The sequence below is a fragment of the Alosa pseudoharengus genome, unplaced genomic scaffold, assembly GCF_046254945.1.
Source record: "Alosa pseudoharengus isolate Yale_2024_CS ecotype anadromous, Long Island Sound unplaced genomic scaffold, YU_APseudo_1.1 YU_APseudo_1.1_scf_2, whole genome shotgun sequence".
Classification (NCBI taxonomy): Eukaryota; Metazoa; Chordata; class Actinopteri; order Clupeiformes; family Clupeidae; genus Alosa; species Alosa pseudoharengus.
Window position 1 is genome coordinate 38,742,429 of NW_027468663.1, and position 15,449 is coordinate 38,757,877.

At 40.3% G+C, this 15,449-nt stretch overlaps 1 long non-coding RNA gene and 1 other non-coding gene across 9 annotated transcripts; one reads left to right on the forward strand and one right to left on the reverse strand.

The window, feature by feature from the left end:
• Nucleotides 1–4,880: 4,880 nt before the first annotated feature.
• On the reverse strand, nucleotides 4,881–5,094 carry LOC143135609 (small nucleolar RNA U3). Its single transcript, XR_012989048.1, has one exon. It is a non-coding gene; the product is annotated as a small nucleolar RNA U3 (small nucleolar RNA).
• Nucleotides 5,095–8,044: 2,950 nt separating this feature from the next.
• On the forward strand, nucleotides 8,045–15,307 carry LOC143134511 (uncharacterized). Of its 8 annotated transcripts, XR_012988669.1 has the most exons (11): nucleotides 8,194–8,849; nucleotides 9,119–9,212; nucleotides 9,414–9,486; nucleotides 10,005–10,070; nucleotides 12,240–12,356; nucleotides 12,807–12,857; nucleotides 14,221–14,310; nucleotides 14,408–14,500; nucleotides 14,629–14,714; nucleotides 14,835–14,977; nucleotides 15,146–15,307. It is a non-coding gene; the product is annotated as an uncharacterized LOC143134511 (long non-coding RNA). The 8 variants fall into 8 exon arrangements; XR_012988670.1 differs by lacking the exons at nucleotides 8,194–8,849; nucleotides 9,119–9,212 and adding an exon at nucleotides 8,045–8,183; XR_012988671.1 differs by having other exon boundaries at nucleotides 8,192–8,849; nucleotides 9,119–9,486; nucleotides 12,240–12,365.
• Nucleotides 15,308–15,449: the final 142 nt, after the last annotated feature.

Sequence of the window (15,449 nt, forward strand, 5' to 3'; positions counted from 1 at the left end):
GAGAGAATTTCTGATGGGAGAATCCTGACTGTTTTCTCCATATTTATATTTGCCTTTTCAAAGTAAACATCCAAAATTGTCCTTTTTATAAGGTTGTCTTCACTTTAAACTACCGCTGTTGTTTTTATTATTATTATTTATTTAATTTATTTATTTATTTTAACAAATATCAGACAAGCCTGTAGGCCTATTCATCTGTCATTTCACCCATTAGAGCCCCCAAAATAAATAAGATACTGACTTTGATCAAAGATGCTTTGGGTCCTGCTTAGAGGCCTACAGGGGGAAACAGTAACACCCGCTGAAATTGGGCCACAAGCAGTAACCACCGCTGAATTTGTCAATGGTATTAGTCTATTTATTATTTACACTCACAAATTAATCATGAATATTTTACATTTTGTTGACTGAATAACTTTCTGTCTAGATACATGCGTTTGCATAATGTTTATAAAGCTGAGATTTGGTGACCCCATGTTGCTGCTGCAAGGGAAAATACTCAGGTACATAGAGATCAAATGGGAACTGTTTACAAGTGGGTTATTAATAATGTACTTGACCATGTGCTGTACTGACCCACACCATACACCATGCCATACCAACTGAGGACCATAAATAGCTGTGGGCCGCATATTTCTAGTGGGGTCATCAGGCAAGCCGGAGCAGCGGGACAACCTGTGGCTTTGTATCTGTCCATGACAACCAGCCCTCATCTCTCACCTTTTTCATGCGTCACCTTCTCCTATGGATGCCATAGCTATACAAGCTGTGGAAGGTGAATATTGGTTGTGGCAAGCCAGCTTGTGGGCAGCACCTGCTGACAGGAGCAGGCCTTCACAAAAGGTTGCATCCAGTGTTGGATTTAGACACTTGGATTTAGACAGTTTATATTTCATAGTCGCTAAAACATTTGGTTGCACCACGTTTAAAGTGACCCATGTGTCCTGGAGCCAGACAGTCACCAATCTGAGTTTACAGTCACCCTGACCCAGAAGTAGTTATCTCTCTCTCATTCATTATAAGGGGCATCTTGTTATGTATAACACATAACATAAACATTTGTTGTTTGTTCATGTACTGTCTTGCACTGAGGTGCTGAGCAAGGACATCCTGACCAAACTATGATGTCAAGGCCAGGATTACTTTGACATATGGTCATAATGAAACGGAATTCCAGAAAGGTTAGAGGAACAGCAAATGTGGGTGTTTTAATGACAGTTTGTACAAAACTGAACAACAACAACAACAGGGTGGTTAACTTGACACTTGATACAACTACACCATGAACCGAAATAAAGAAACAATGGAGAATTCTCAGTTCTGATAAGTACGAGAGACCGCCTCTGATGCACATGGGGAGAAGCTGGAGAATGCGGATCAGTAATGGTACTTCAAATAAGTGGAAGAGGGTGAAAAATAATGATTTCGCATGAAGAAAGTATTATCTATTAATTGTTATAAGTATATATGCATGTGTGACATATGTTATTATGTGGATTCATGAATAATTCATGTGCAGCAGCTTCACCTTCATCATCATCGTTGTCGTCATCATCACCATCTTATCTATCTACACTCACCACCTGTCTGGTGGAGATAAAGGTGTGGATGGAACCCACTTTTCTCCAACTCAACAGCTGCTAACCTGAGGCGACTAATTGGAACCCCTCATCAGATCATCAGTGCATCCACAGCAATACCCTACCTCTCCCACCTAAACTCAACACGATCCCTCCGTTCTACTCACTCAAACCACTTCCACACCCCCCAGACAATGAGTGATCAGGCCTTTTGGTCTGAATGGGAATGCCCACCCTGACACTATGAGGGCTATTTTCATTGTTGTAGAATGAGTGCACAGTTTAATAAAATGTGCGCACGATTTACTAAAATGTGCCCACAATATAGTAAAATGTGCGCACGATTTAGTAAAATGAGCGCACTATTTAGTAAAATGAGCACACTATTTAGTAAAATGAGCGCACTATTTAGTAAAATGAGCACACTATTTAGTAAAATGAGCACACAAATTGTAAATTGTGCACTCATTTTCATTTTTGTAGAATGAGCGCACAGTTTAAAACGTGCGCACGGTTTACTAAAATGTGCCCACAGTAAAATGTGCACACGATTTATTAAATTGAGAGCACAATTTAGTATAATGAGTGCACCTTCTCTTGATAAACAAACATATCTCGCAATGACACCTCCTGGGCCCCTAACTGCTAAGCATTATAGAAATAATCGTTTCTTTTCTTTCTCATTTTTCTTTTTTCCTTATTTTTTCTTATGCTCCCCTACATTAATGACAGCCTGTGTAGGGGTAGACTATGCATTCACAACAGTTAAATTAAATAACACAATCAACTCTTACGAAGACGTATAGAGTCATGCTGTAAAAAACAAAACAAATGTCTTACACTTTTTACTTGCTTGGACCCCATTGAATACAAAACAACCTGTTTCCAATTTTTTTCTTCATTTTCAGTGCCAAAATTCAAGATGGCGGACAATATATGCAGAAAAATAATATAAAGGCTTAAAGTGGTCAACATTTTGATAAATATACACCTAATAAGTTAGACAAGTGAGATACAGACTATCAAAAGATGTATTGCATCATTTACCAAGAAATTTGGAGAAAAAATGGAAAATAATGTAAACATTTTTTTTTTTAATCTGCATCTTGTTTCATTATTGAAGAGTTCAACAAAACATTGTCATTGTCACTCAAGTATTTATCCTCACCACTGTCACTGTCTTTTTAATATTGGTGCACATCTCCTCAGAGCCTTCACACCTGCAAAGTTGCGTTAATGGTAAGTTGTTACTCTTGCAAGAACACCTACTGCATTATCTGGCAAGACAACAGCATTTCACAAACTCTACAACAGCCTCTGGTGCTTGTCTTGTATTTTGTATCCCTTATCATGTGCTTTTCCCATTGTATGGACCTGTCTCGTCCTGTCTTTAATGGAGTTTGTGATGTTGTTAAATAATAAGCATATGTCATTGTAGCCTCGTGCCTTACTTTCAACAGATCTTTGCAACAGTTTATGTCACTTTTCCTGACAACCATCTCCTGCACAACAGCCATGCCATCTATTAAGATGCTATCCAATGTGTGTGTTAATGGCACTTAGCTACTCTCTGTAGATTGTTCAGAGGATGCTGTTTCTGAAACCAGTCACAATTCATGGATGAAGGCAGACTTAGCTGTAGTGGGCAGCATTAGGCTTGCATAATATTATTATAATGAACAAATTCATATGTTCCCACAATTTCCTGCAAGTCCTGTTAACAGAATTATTGAAGACCAAAGAGCTCATTGTGGACTTCAGGAAGTCTAAAGCTAGCACACACCCCCATTCTCCTCAATGGGACTGAAGTGGAGTGTATCACCAGCTTCAGATTTCTGGGTGTTCACATCTCTGAGGACCCTCAACACCTCTACCCTGATCAAGAAGGCTTACCAGCGTCTCTTCTATCTGAGGAGGCTAAAGAAGGTCCACTGGCCTCCTCAGATCCTGGTGAACTTCTACCCCTGCACCACCAAGCGTATCAAACTGTGTCACAGTTTGGTATGGCAACTGCTCTGCCCACAACCGAAAAGCACTGCAGAGAGTGGTGAAAACTGCCCAACGCATCACCGGTTCCTCACTCCCCTCCATTGAGGCCATCCAGGGCAAGCGATGCTTGCATAAGGCGCACAGCAGGTTCAGAGGAAGCTTCTTTCCTGCAGCTGAACTTTAGCTCTGCATCCCGGTGACAACCAACTAAGCCCTCCCCACCCCCGCCCAATGCCTCTTGCCTGTGCCTGTTGAGGTGTCCACGACCATGCCAACCTTGACAGGGGCAACAAGGAGGCAGACCCCCCCCCCCATGTATGTTGTTCATACATTGTTCACATTACATAGCCAGTTATTTATTTATTCTGCTCTTATAAGGTAACTGCTAATACACTGCACATATTTATATTACTCTAAACCTCTCTACCTTATATAAATCAACTGTATACTACTGTCTACACTGCACTATATTTCTTGACCTGTCTATACTTTGTATATCACATTGCACTGTTCTCCTTTTTTGCACTTCTGGTTAGATGCAACCCACATTTCGTTGCCTTCATACTTGTACTCTGCAATGACAATAAAGTTGAATCTAATCTAATCTATTGTGGTGAGTGCAGAACATTACTTTAATTCAAATGATTATTAGGTTATTGAAGGAAACTTTTAATTAGTCAATGTGTTTTTCCAGGTATGCCAATAAATAGCATAATGGTGGTTACACCCATCACTGGTTGATAATCATGACATCTCATGTCCCCCATGGTCATATTTATTACCTAGCTAAGTCATTCAATTTTATTAGAAAATGTATGTATATAATTATAATACCTAACATATATCCATTTTAAATATTTAAAAAGGCGATTATTTGCCATTTTTGGTGATATATCCGCCATCTTGGATTTTGGACCTGTGCAGTCTGGGAAAAAATTGGAAGCAGGTAGTTTTGCAAACTATAGGGTCTGAAGAAGTGAAAAAAACATCATTTGCAAAAAATCTATATGAAATGTTCCAAACACCTTTTTTGCTACATATTGCCCTGCAGTAATTCATGGAATTATAGTTAATGCTTTGAAGCACGTATAGAAGCTTTAGTGTCAGACTGCCATCACTAGATTAAAGTCATGCTAGATTAAGTGTGGGCTAACATTTTACGTGAATAAGACATGTTGCACGTAGTATTACGTAGTATTGCTAACCCAAGGGGCAGCAACACTGTGCTGCCTTTACGTAACCATAGAGAAACCCGTACAGTTCCATTTGGCATCACTAGGCTACCACTTTTATATTAAACAAGAATCTCTAACCACTCTGATCATGTCCTCCTCCTCCCAATGACCGAAATCAATGGGAACGTTCATCAATGACAGAAGTCACATGGATAAATCCAACAACTTCTATCCGATTCGCGCTCAGAGGAGAACATCGCTGCTCATCATCGTGGGTAGCGAGACACAACACTTTAGAAACGCATTTCCATGTCAATGACTATAGAAATGATCCCTGAAAGTATAGTCTTAACTCATTCAACCTTCGCTGCACTAGAGTCTCTCACGAACCTACATGGCACAACGACGGTTGTGATGTAATCGATGACAACGAAGACTCCAACGGGAAGGTGCGATGAGAAAAACGTCGCTTCCCGTATCCGTGAAAACTGCTTTCCTATCTTATTTTCTTTCCGTAAGTATCAAGACTGTAGCCTACAATGCTGTAAATAAAAACATCGGAATCAATCACCCATATCTAGGTAACCCACACTTTAAAAATCACGTTTTGATGAACCGAAAATGGCCTCGATTCGATGAAAAAAACACCACCAAAATATATAGGCAAATATATATTGCCTATTCACATTTGTTTTACCGATTGTAATATGTTATTAAGTATACAGTATATGTATTCGTTTTGGCTGATGTGTCAATATTGTAATAGTTTACTTTGACAATACTTAGGCCAATACCAATTTAAATCTATGTTTCTACCCATAAGGCAACACTGCACGTTGAAAAGGATTTCTTGACTGTTTTGCTTTTAGGCTACTTTGAATCATCGCGATCTGCATGCTGGCTTAATCTCTTTACAAATTTAGGGAAACAATTAATTTACACGCCCCTGGAGACGGCTGTACTTGATCTAGGCTAGCCTAGCCTACTTACTTAGGCTATACCCGTTCTGTCTGCACCTTAAATCTGTAATCCGGCAGAAATGAGTCTCGTAACAGCTGTTATTGCAGTAGGGCGCCGCCTATCTACAATCTTTGAGGCTACATCTAACCGACACATCAGAAATATGCATGGCTTGTAAAAACTGAAATAAACACCTGTGAACTATCTCCGGATGTTATGCTATTTTTAAATTTAGACCAGATTATTTTGCTTACGATTCTGTTTAATTATGAGTTTGCGAAATTGATTTAAGGTCTTTTTTGTGTTTAAGGAGCAAAAACTTGATTGATAGATGTTAGATCCACAAAGAGTGCATGGCCTCAGGTAGACCTGTGATTTATTTCATTCATTCTAGATAGTATAGGCCTACCAGCTGAAAATATTTTTGACTGCTAGTTTTAATTTGAGTATTTTTGCATAATTCATTGGAAGTGGGTTACACCAATTGGTTAACAGCTCCCAATGACAAATCAGACAGTAACAACTCCAAAATGTTCTTATAGGTTGTGACTTGCCTGACGGTTTAACTATTAGGCCGTTGTTCCTATATTAGATTCACTCTGCCCTCTCCATCCTGGTATGCTGGTATATATGGGCAAATAGGCCTTTTACTGTCCAATCTCTGCTTTTATGCAACTTGTGGGCTACAGCGCACAATGCATTATGATTAAATTAAGCAAACATTATAAAATGTATGCGCATGCATGGTATAACAGCATGTTTGGCTCACACAATGGTGATTTTATATAGGGCCAGAGAAATGTTTGTAGACATGAAAGCAGGTTCCAGAGTCCCTCCTGCCCCTCCCCTGAGTCCATGTATTATACTAATTTATTATGTTATCTCAAAACTGGATGGAAATTATTATTATTGTACCTGCAAATCTATATGATTTGCCATTTCTTTTAGCCTACAGTTACTACAAACATATTACAAAGAATGGCATGGTAGGCCTAATTGTAAACATTACCACCATAATTGTCACATAGGTTGCAAACAACAAAAAATGCAGCCTTGTTTCTGTTTGTTTGTTGATTATTGTTTATTGTTGATGATACCCATTTTCAAAGACTGCAGTTATATTACATTTCAGAATATGACAGTATAGCCAGCAGCAAGATGGAGAATTTGTTTATTAAAATGGAGCTTCAATAACAGCATCAAACCAGAAAGACATTGCAGGCATAGTAGCCTATGCATAAAAAGAATATGACATATGAAATGTCCTGTAGTTGTAGTAGAAAAGAAGTGAAAACATAATTCTTTATGTGAGCAGTGAGCACTTGGTGTGGAGCAATAGGGGGGAAAGGAAACCTGGAAATTCATGTAGACTTCAACTCAAAGTGGCATTCAACAAAAAGGAAAAGAAAATCTCTAGAAATAAAGCACATGTGAACACATAACCCGATCTCTTATCTATATCCCTAAAACATATATCTAACAATCTAAGCGATTTCCAGGTGTAGATCAGTTTTTCCTTAGCCATATGTGTGAATATGGCCTCCAGTCTGATCGAAGTTTGATTGGAGGTTTAGATCTAAAGCCTTTCCCTGAACTACTTTCATCATGGGTTGATAGACTTATGAGAGAAAGAGGAATTCCACGCTGAGGGAAGTTGTTTTGGTTTGATCCACTTTGAGGAGATCCACGCTGAGGGAAGTTGTTTTGGTTTGATCCACTTTGAGGAGATCCACGCTGAGGGAAGTTGTTTTGGTTTGATCCACTTTGAGGAGATCCACCCTGAGGGAAGTTGTTTTGGTTTGATCCACTTTGAGGAGATCCACCCTGTGGGAAGTTGTTTTGGTTTGATCCACTTTGAGGAAATCCACCCTGTGGGAAGTTGTTTTGGTTTGATCCACTTTGAGGAGGTCTGTTTGGGGATGGTCCTTGATTTCCCGCCTGGCGAGCATACCAATTTTGCAATGATTGCAACCAATTGGCGATATTAAGTTCACCATTTCTGGGCATAGGGATGCCAGAGGCAGGGTTAGCCTTCATAACCCTCATTGATGTTTCCACTTGAGAGGTATAACCATTGTTTTGATTTGGTTTCCACACAGATTTCATGGGTTGTAAACGCCTGGAATGGATCACAGTAGCTTGTATTTCCCCCTTGTCAAGAGCAGTTTTCAAAGAATACATTTTACGTTTAAGAGTCTCAGTGAGAGCTTTGTTAGAATTTTGTGCTGACTCCTTGCCTCCTTTTGGCATGTAGATGACCAGAGGCTCACCGCGATACACAAAAGGAGGTTTGGAACTTTCGGTTTGACGTGTGGTGCGGACACTGGCTGTGGGCAACCCGATCACACTCGCCATGCGTATGATTCCGGACGCAAACCTGTGCACGCCAATGCGTACAGTAATGTACGCAATTGTCAATAATTCGCACATGCGCGATAGCCTGAAATAGGCTTCCTCGAGCTTGCAATGGTTTTCACAGGTAGGCTACAGTAGGCTAGCTTAAATCCTTTCATTTGCTCGTGTTTGCTATTGTTTCTGTTTCAAAATGTGTGTTTAAACTGCTACCCTATTTTAGTTGGATAACATGACCTATCACGCACATCTGTAGGATATTTAATATTTATTGTTTTGTTTTTTTAATTGGTATAAGCGAGCGTGCCTTTAATAGGCTACGAGCGAGCCTAATTTTAATAATAATAGCCTGGTAAAGCTGTAATATTTTAATTTGAGCCTTGTTAAACATCCGCGATATATTTAGTAGTTTGTTTGAGATTTGTGGACTGTTTGGAAGGTGACTGCTATAAAGTTCTCGGACATACTTTTTTAAAAAAGTGGCGAAAGTCCAGTTCAAATCGGAGAAATTTTCCATCACGTCCTATATTGATGTCATTAGTTTGCGACATAATTGTTCACTCCTCGGCTGCCGCAGCCCAGATGGATGCATAGGGATGGATGTTGTGGTCAGCCTTGGTAAATTGGTACAAAAGTATGTCTTTTTTCGTGGTCAGTTAAACTCCTGTTCTGCCTTGTTCGCTTCCAAGTTTTGCAAGTATAAGAAAACAAGGATCACGTCAATAGGCCTAGGTTTTAAGACAACAGCTGGCAGCAGTCTGCCTGCCCCGTGTCTTACCATGCCGCCGGTGATGTAAGTAAGCAATGTCCCGTTTAATGTCAATATAACTTACTGTTCACCTTGATAGTTGGCTATTGGGTAATGTTTCCATTTTCTTTTCTAGTGTACTTTGATAAGAAAACGAAACATTTTCAATGATGGAATGGATCATTCTATACACATCGATGTTACATGCACGCAATGAAAAAGCTAATAAGCTAGCGCTGGCAATGGCAATAGGCAAACTTCATCAAAATGGACAGTTCAAAACAAACGTTCAATCTTATCATTCTCTGTTGCAGTACCTTAGAAGAGATGGATATTATAACAATATTGCAGTATTACTACAATATTTTCTTCAAATAAATCAACTGGCCGATACAATACTGCACTGAGGTAGCCATCTAGTCATGAGTTTGTGGTTATAGCTGTTGAGATGCCCAGCTGTTATGGGGAAACAAAAATAACATGGCACCAAAGAATTGTCTTGTTTACAGGGCAATCCATGTATTAGTGAACACATGATGATTTCCTGTGGCCCAGTGGTCAGATAAATAAATGAATGAATTATTGAAAAAAATATTCTTCCCCTTTCAGAAAGAAGCTGTTCTGATGTGTTTTCCTTTCCATCCCAAATCCCTATCCCACATAATTTGACCAGTGGTCCTTGGTATGTCCATCTTGCATTTGCATTGAACACATTCATATTTTTTATTTTCTTTCTCTCAAAATGTATTGCTCGGCATTCTTCGGACATTCGACTCTGGCAGTGATTGTAAGTTGGAAGAGGTTAGCAATGTAAGGAAGGGTATAGTACATATGATTTAATCTGGAGTGTTCAGTAGTATATATTATTTTAACCTGAGTGTCCAGTGTTCAGAAATCAGTCTTAGAATTAATATATAAGACTACTATAGAAATACTATAGCGTCTAGAATATTATAGAGGTATTACAACATCACAGAATTATGTTATGTTCCGCTTGTGTTGTCCTGCTGTGGCTGTCTGTTGTTGTTGTTGTTGTTGTTGTTGTTCTGTGGTGTATGTGTTGTTGTGTGTGCAATTGTTGTGTGTATTTTTGGTGGGCTGATGGTTGTTGTTGACTGTTTTTGAAAAAAGAACACTAACTGTAGGCATAATTGCTCTTGGATGGGGATTTAAAGCAAGGTTCCTATTGATCTCCTTCAGATAATGTGGCCTCTTCATTTTCAACTGGGAAGGACCTGCATGGACTTGAGAATACAGAGCCAATCGGTATGTACAGTATTAGACACACACACACACTCACTCACTCACTCACTCACTCACACACACGCACTCTCTCAGAGGAATCAACGCTGTTACACCTATCCTGTAGATGTCAATTAATATGAATTAAGACATGTCACACCTTCCTATTTACTATGGTACATCATATTCAGAAAATACATAGTTTTCATGGCTGCAACTGCTTTGCCTTTGTGTTGGAGCTCAAAACATCAAATGCCCCATTCATTCGCCAATATACAAAATAGAAAAATAATTTTTTTGCAGACACAATGCTTTGCGTTACAGCTAGAGGGATGAAACTTTGCACACTCCACGTGGGTCATGTGCAGAAGGTCTGACTTGAATTTCAGTTCGTAGCTCCATGCTACCACCCAAAACTCCACCTCTGAAGTGGGAGTGGTCAACTTTTTTAAAGTTTTTCCTTCACAGTTTTTTTTGTTAGTGTCTCAGAGATCCCATTTTTGGAGCAGTTGTCAGGGGCCTCAAGGCGGTGCCGTTCGTCTTGGTCCCATCCCTCTAGCACCTAGCGTTACCGCGCCAGAAGAGAGAAACCTTGTACGTTTCGAACAGTTTATCTCCTTCCGGGAATAATCCACCGACTCCAAACTGAGCCTGGCTTGTTTGTGATGTCCCGTTGTTCAACATATTCTGATTTCATACTTATCAGACCAACAAAAGTGAGTTTTTTTGGCTAAAAATGTAAAAATGGCTAAACGTTAGCAATTCCACTGCTTTGTTATTTTGCATAGCAACCACCATATGTACCCTAGCAACACCCAAGCAACCACCTTAATTACCCTAGCAACACCCTAGCAACCATCTTAATTACCCTAGCAACCACTTGAATAATGTCAAGCTAGCAACAACCATAGCAACCAACATGCTTACCCTAACAACCACCATAGCAACCATGTTATTTTGCATAGCAACCACCATATCTACCCTAGCAACACCATAGCAACCATTCAAATTACCCTAGCAACAACCTAGCAACCACCATAATATGACCATAGTAACCACCATAGCAATGCCATTACTGACCTGACCAACATATGTGTGTTTTTTGGCTAAAAATTGAAAAATGGCTTCATGTTAAAGGAACACGCCACCCAAAATCAGTAGTAATATATGTTCTTACCTTAACTTTCACGAGTTGAGTCATACCTCTCCCGCGCCGGTAAGTGCACTCAAACGCTCTGTCGCGCGGCGCGAATGTGTTAGCATGTTGCTATGCTAGCGGGCTCTGCCGTGGCCGTAGAGAGAGGAACATAGCAGTAATCAAACACCAAAGTTTGTTGCATTAGATCAGTCTTTCTAGAACAGGCAAGGGCTTTCTAGCCTCACGTCAGCAGCGCTGCATCACCCATATAGGCTAGCCTACATTAAAACAACGGATGGTGGGCGGGTGCGGTTTTGAAAATTGGTCAACAAACTTTGGTGCTGATGGATGATAAGTTTTGCTATGCAGTTATGGTTGAAATAATAGCCCATCAGCGCATCTCTAGTGTGTGTGCCTCTCTCTCGCTCAGAGGGGAGGGAGAGGCTGAGGGTCGATCCAGCATGGATTCTAAACTCTGTGGTGGATAGGATCTACAATTAGGTGTTAATAATATTACCACGCTAGGTCGAAGTACTCCCAAGTGCTATTGCGCCACACATTGTAGTTCTCCTGTTTATTCGCTTGGAAAATCGCCACGTTTCATGTTGTGTGACGTACACATTTTTATCAACTACTCGTGCAACTGTATTTAAGTAGGGAAAATGTGGAGGTGTTTGATTACTGCTATGTTCCTCTCTCTACGGCCACGGCAGAGCCCGCTAGCATAGCAACATGCTAACACATTCGTGCCGCGCGACAGAGCGTTTGAGTGCACCTACCGGCGCGGGAGAGGTATGACTCAACTCGTGAAAGTTAAGGTAAGAACATATATTACTACTGATTTTGGGTGGCGTGTTCCTTTAAATAGTCAAAAAATTATTTTTTGCAGACACAATGCTTTGCGTTACAGCTAGAGGGATGAAACTTTGCACACTCCATGCGGGTCATGTGCAGAAGGTCTGACTTGAATTTCAGCCTCGTAGCTCCATGCTACCACCCAAAACTCCACCTCTGAAATGGGAGTGGTCAACTTTTTTTATGTTTTTCCTTCACAGTTTTTTTTGTGGGTGTCTCAGAGATCCCACCTTTGGAGCAGTTGTCAGGGGCCTCAAGGCTGTGCCGTGCCTCTTGGTCCCATCCCTCTACCACCTAGCGTTACCGTGCCAGAAGAGGTAAATCGTGTACGTTTCGAACCGTTTATCTCCTTCCGGGAATAATCCACCGACTCCAAACTGAGCCTGGCTTGTTTGTGATGTCCCGTTGTTCAACATATTCTGATTTCATACTTATCGGATCAACATAAGTGAGTTTTTTGGCTAAAAATGTAAAAATGGCTAAACGTTAGCAATTCCACTGCTTTGTTATTTGGTATTGCAACCACCATATGTACCCTAGCAACACCCAAGCAACCACCTTAATTACCCTAGCAACATCCTAGCAACCATCTTAATTACCCTAGCAACCACTTGAATAATGTCAAGCTAGCAACCACCATAGCAACCAACATGCCTACCCTAACAACCACCATAGCAACCATGTTATTTTGCATAGCAACCACCATATCTACCCTAGCAACACCACCAGCATATATTTTCTAACAGTTTTACCTTTACATCCTGCAGAAGTTCAAGAGGGATCTCTCGTATGCAGTGCTGCTCCTTTGCCTCATCAAGGTGAGACATGTCTAACCTACAGTATATTCCACCCTTATGTTTGCTTAATCTCATTCTGGCATATGGTTTTATTAAGCACTAAAAACTACCTGCACTCGTCACGTCACTCTGAACAGTGATCTCATCCTGGCATATGGTTTTATTAATCACACAGAAGGGAGGAATATAACTTATTATAGCTTAAATCACATCTCCACACTACAGGCGTTCAAAAAATATATAATTTAGGCTATCTACGGTAGGTACGGTTATGGTAGGTATGGTTATGGATATGGTTTGCATGGCTGAAACTGCTTTGCCTTTGAGTTGGAGCTCAAAACGTATCATATGTGTACCTCGTTCGCCAATATGCAAAATAGAGCCATGTATAGATTTATGTCCTCCAAAGTTTGCAGGAAAGTGGGACATGTCCTATTGTATGTTAAATCACACCTACAACTGATCGATCGTATGATATGCAAAAGTCTGCAGGAAAGTAGGTCAGGCTTTCAGAATATATACAGTGGGACATGTCTCAATTCATGTTAAATGTTAAATCATTTTCTTCATAATTAAAGGTTTGAAGGGACAGAGGACGGTGGTGCAAAAGAGAAGGAGGGCCAGCCGGGCCTCGTGGAGTTCAATCAGTGGCAGGGTATTTTTTAGCCTGACAGTGTAGCTGTAATGTTAAAGTTGGTGACTTTGGAGAGCTAGACGGTAAAGATGTGCACCCGCTAATATTGGGTACAGTGAAGAAAGAAAGGGAGGGAGGCTGCTTTTAAAAGAGAGGTAAAGTATAATTTTTTTACGGGTGCGAAATCACGATAAATGACCGGCAAAACCCTACTGCTGAACAAACTAGCCATGAAGATGAACAATTTTTCAGCATGTTCTAGTTGGAATATAGTAGGCTAGAAGCTAATGTAATAGTGTTATTTGATGCGATATCCCGTGATATTTTAGAGGAGGCTGCGCTTCCCCTTTAGTCTTAGAGCAATCGCCTCTAGATTAGATCTATCGAAGATGACATTCAATGGAAGAACAATTATTTTAGTATGGTCACAATCTGGCCCTGAGTTTTGATACAAATTATATTGACATGGCAACACAAACCTAATTGATAATGGATTTTAAGGGGGGGGGGGGGTTAACCCTAGATTACGGTTCATTTAGGGCCAAAGTATCTTGAGGCCTTTTGGACCAATGACAGGAAGGCTGAGCTGCTGAACATATATACTCTATATATACACTAATAGGGGTGTGTCAAGTGGTATGTATAAATGAAAGTGGTGTTAAGGTTTGTTTTTGTGTCAATCCTTTCTTGAAGTTCAGAAAAGGAACCTTAACATTTGTTTTTAATGACACTGAGCGTACTGTCTTACAGATGCTTTGGGGGGTGAGAGGCCGTACGTTGACCCTGATATCAGTGGCACACATTGCCGGATGGCAATTGGCCGTCTGATAAAAGAACATGGTATGACTGGCATTCTATGTTTTCAATTTCCTTATTTAAAGATCAAAATGATGCAGACTACTGAATCTGATTACACTTTAACACCCTTCTATCTCAGCACTGAGTCAGGGTTTGTCTCGGCCTGAATATCTGCCACAACACAGGCCGCCTTGGTGGCCTGAGGAGTTGCCCTTTGCCTCAGCCAGTGACGGTACGTTAATATTGAATAACCAGCTATTACTGTTTCGACTGCATGCACACAGCTGTTGCAACATGATTTGACTTTAACTTTGTTTCTCACTATGGTCATTTTGATACACTTTGATGCATTTTTTAAAGGAAAAGGTGAAGGGCGTAAAGCTTTCACTGCTGAAAAGCTGAGGCAGGTGGTACACTCATACAATATATTGTATTACAATCTCCAGGTATATATACAATTGTATGAACCTGTCTAAAACCTTTTGCATACCAGTGTGTTTTACAGACTAAAACAGATTTGTACATACATATCTAACAATAATGCGCTTTTCCTTTAATCTGTTGAGCTGCAGCAATCTGTTGAGGCACCACCATCACCCCCATCACCAGCACCAGCAACGACCCCCCACCCACCCCCATGATGCAAGGGCGCTGGGCACCAGCAGCAGCATCACCACTTCCAGCCTTTAATGCAGATTTCAATCTCCAGGTATATATGTACAATTGTATCAAGCTGTCTAAATTGCTGTAGTTTTGCTTCATTCCTTAAAAACACAGAAAATACTTAAAAAGAGAAGGATGAATGATTTCAAGTGCAACCATTGTGTTTAAAGACATTTGTACATACATATCTAACAACGATGCGCTTTTCCCTTAGTCAGAGAATGTGCAGCAGTTTGTTGAGGCACCACCAGCAACAGTAGCAGTACCAGCTGCAGCTGCAGGTGTGTCAGTGGCAGGAGCAGCACCAACAGCAGCACAAACACCATCAGCACCACAAACACCCAATGCAATAACAATAAAGGCATTCATTCATTTACTCATTAGTCATTTTAGTTTGTATTACTACAGTCATTATTATTGTTGTAATCTCACATGTACTATGGCTACCATAATTAAAATTAGATAGATACATAGATAATGTGTCTTAATAGGCCTACAGTGAAAATACATTATATGTA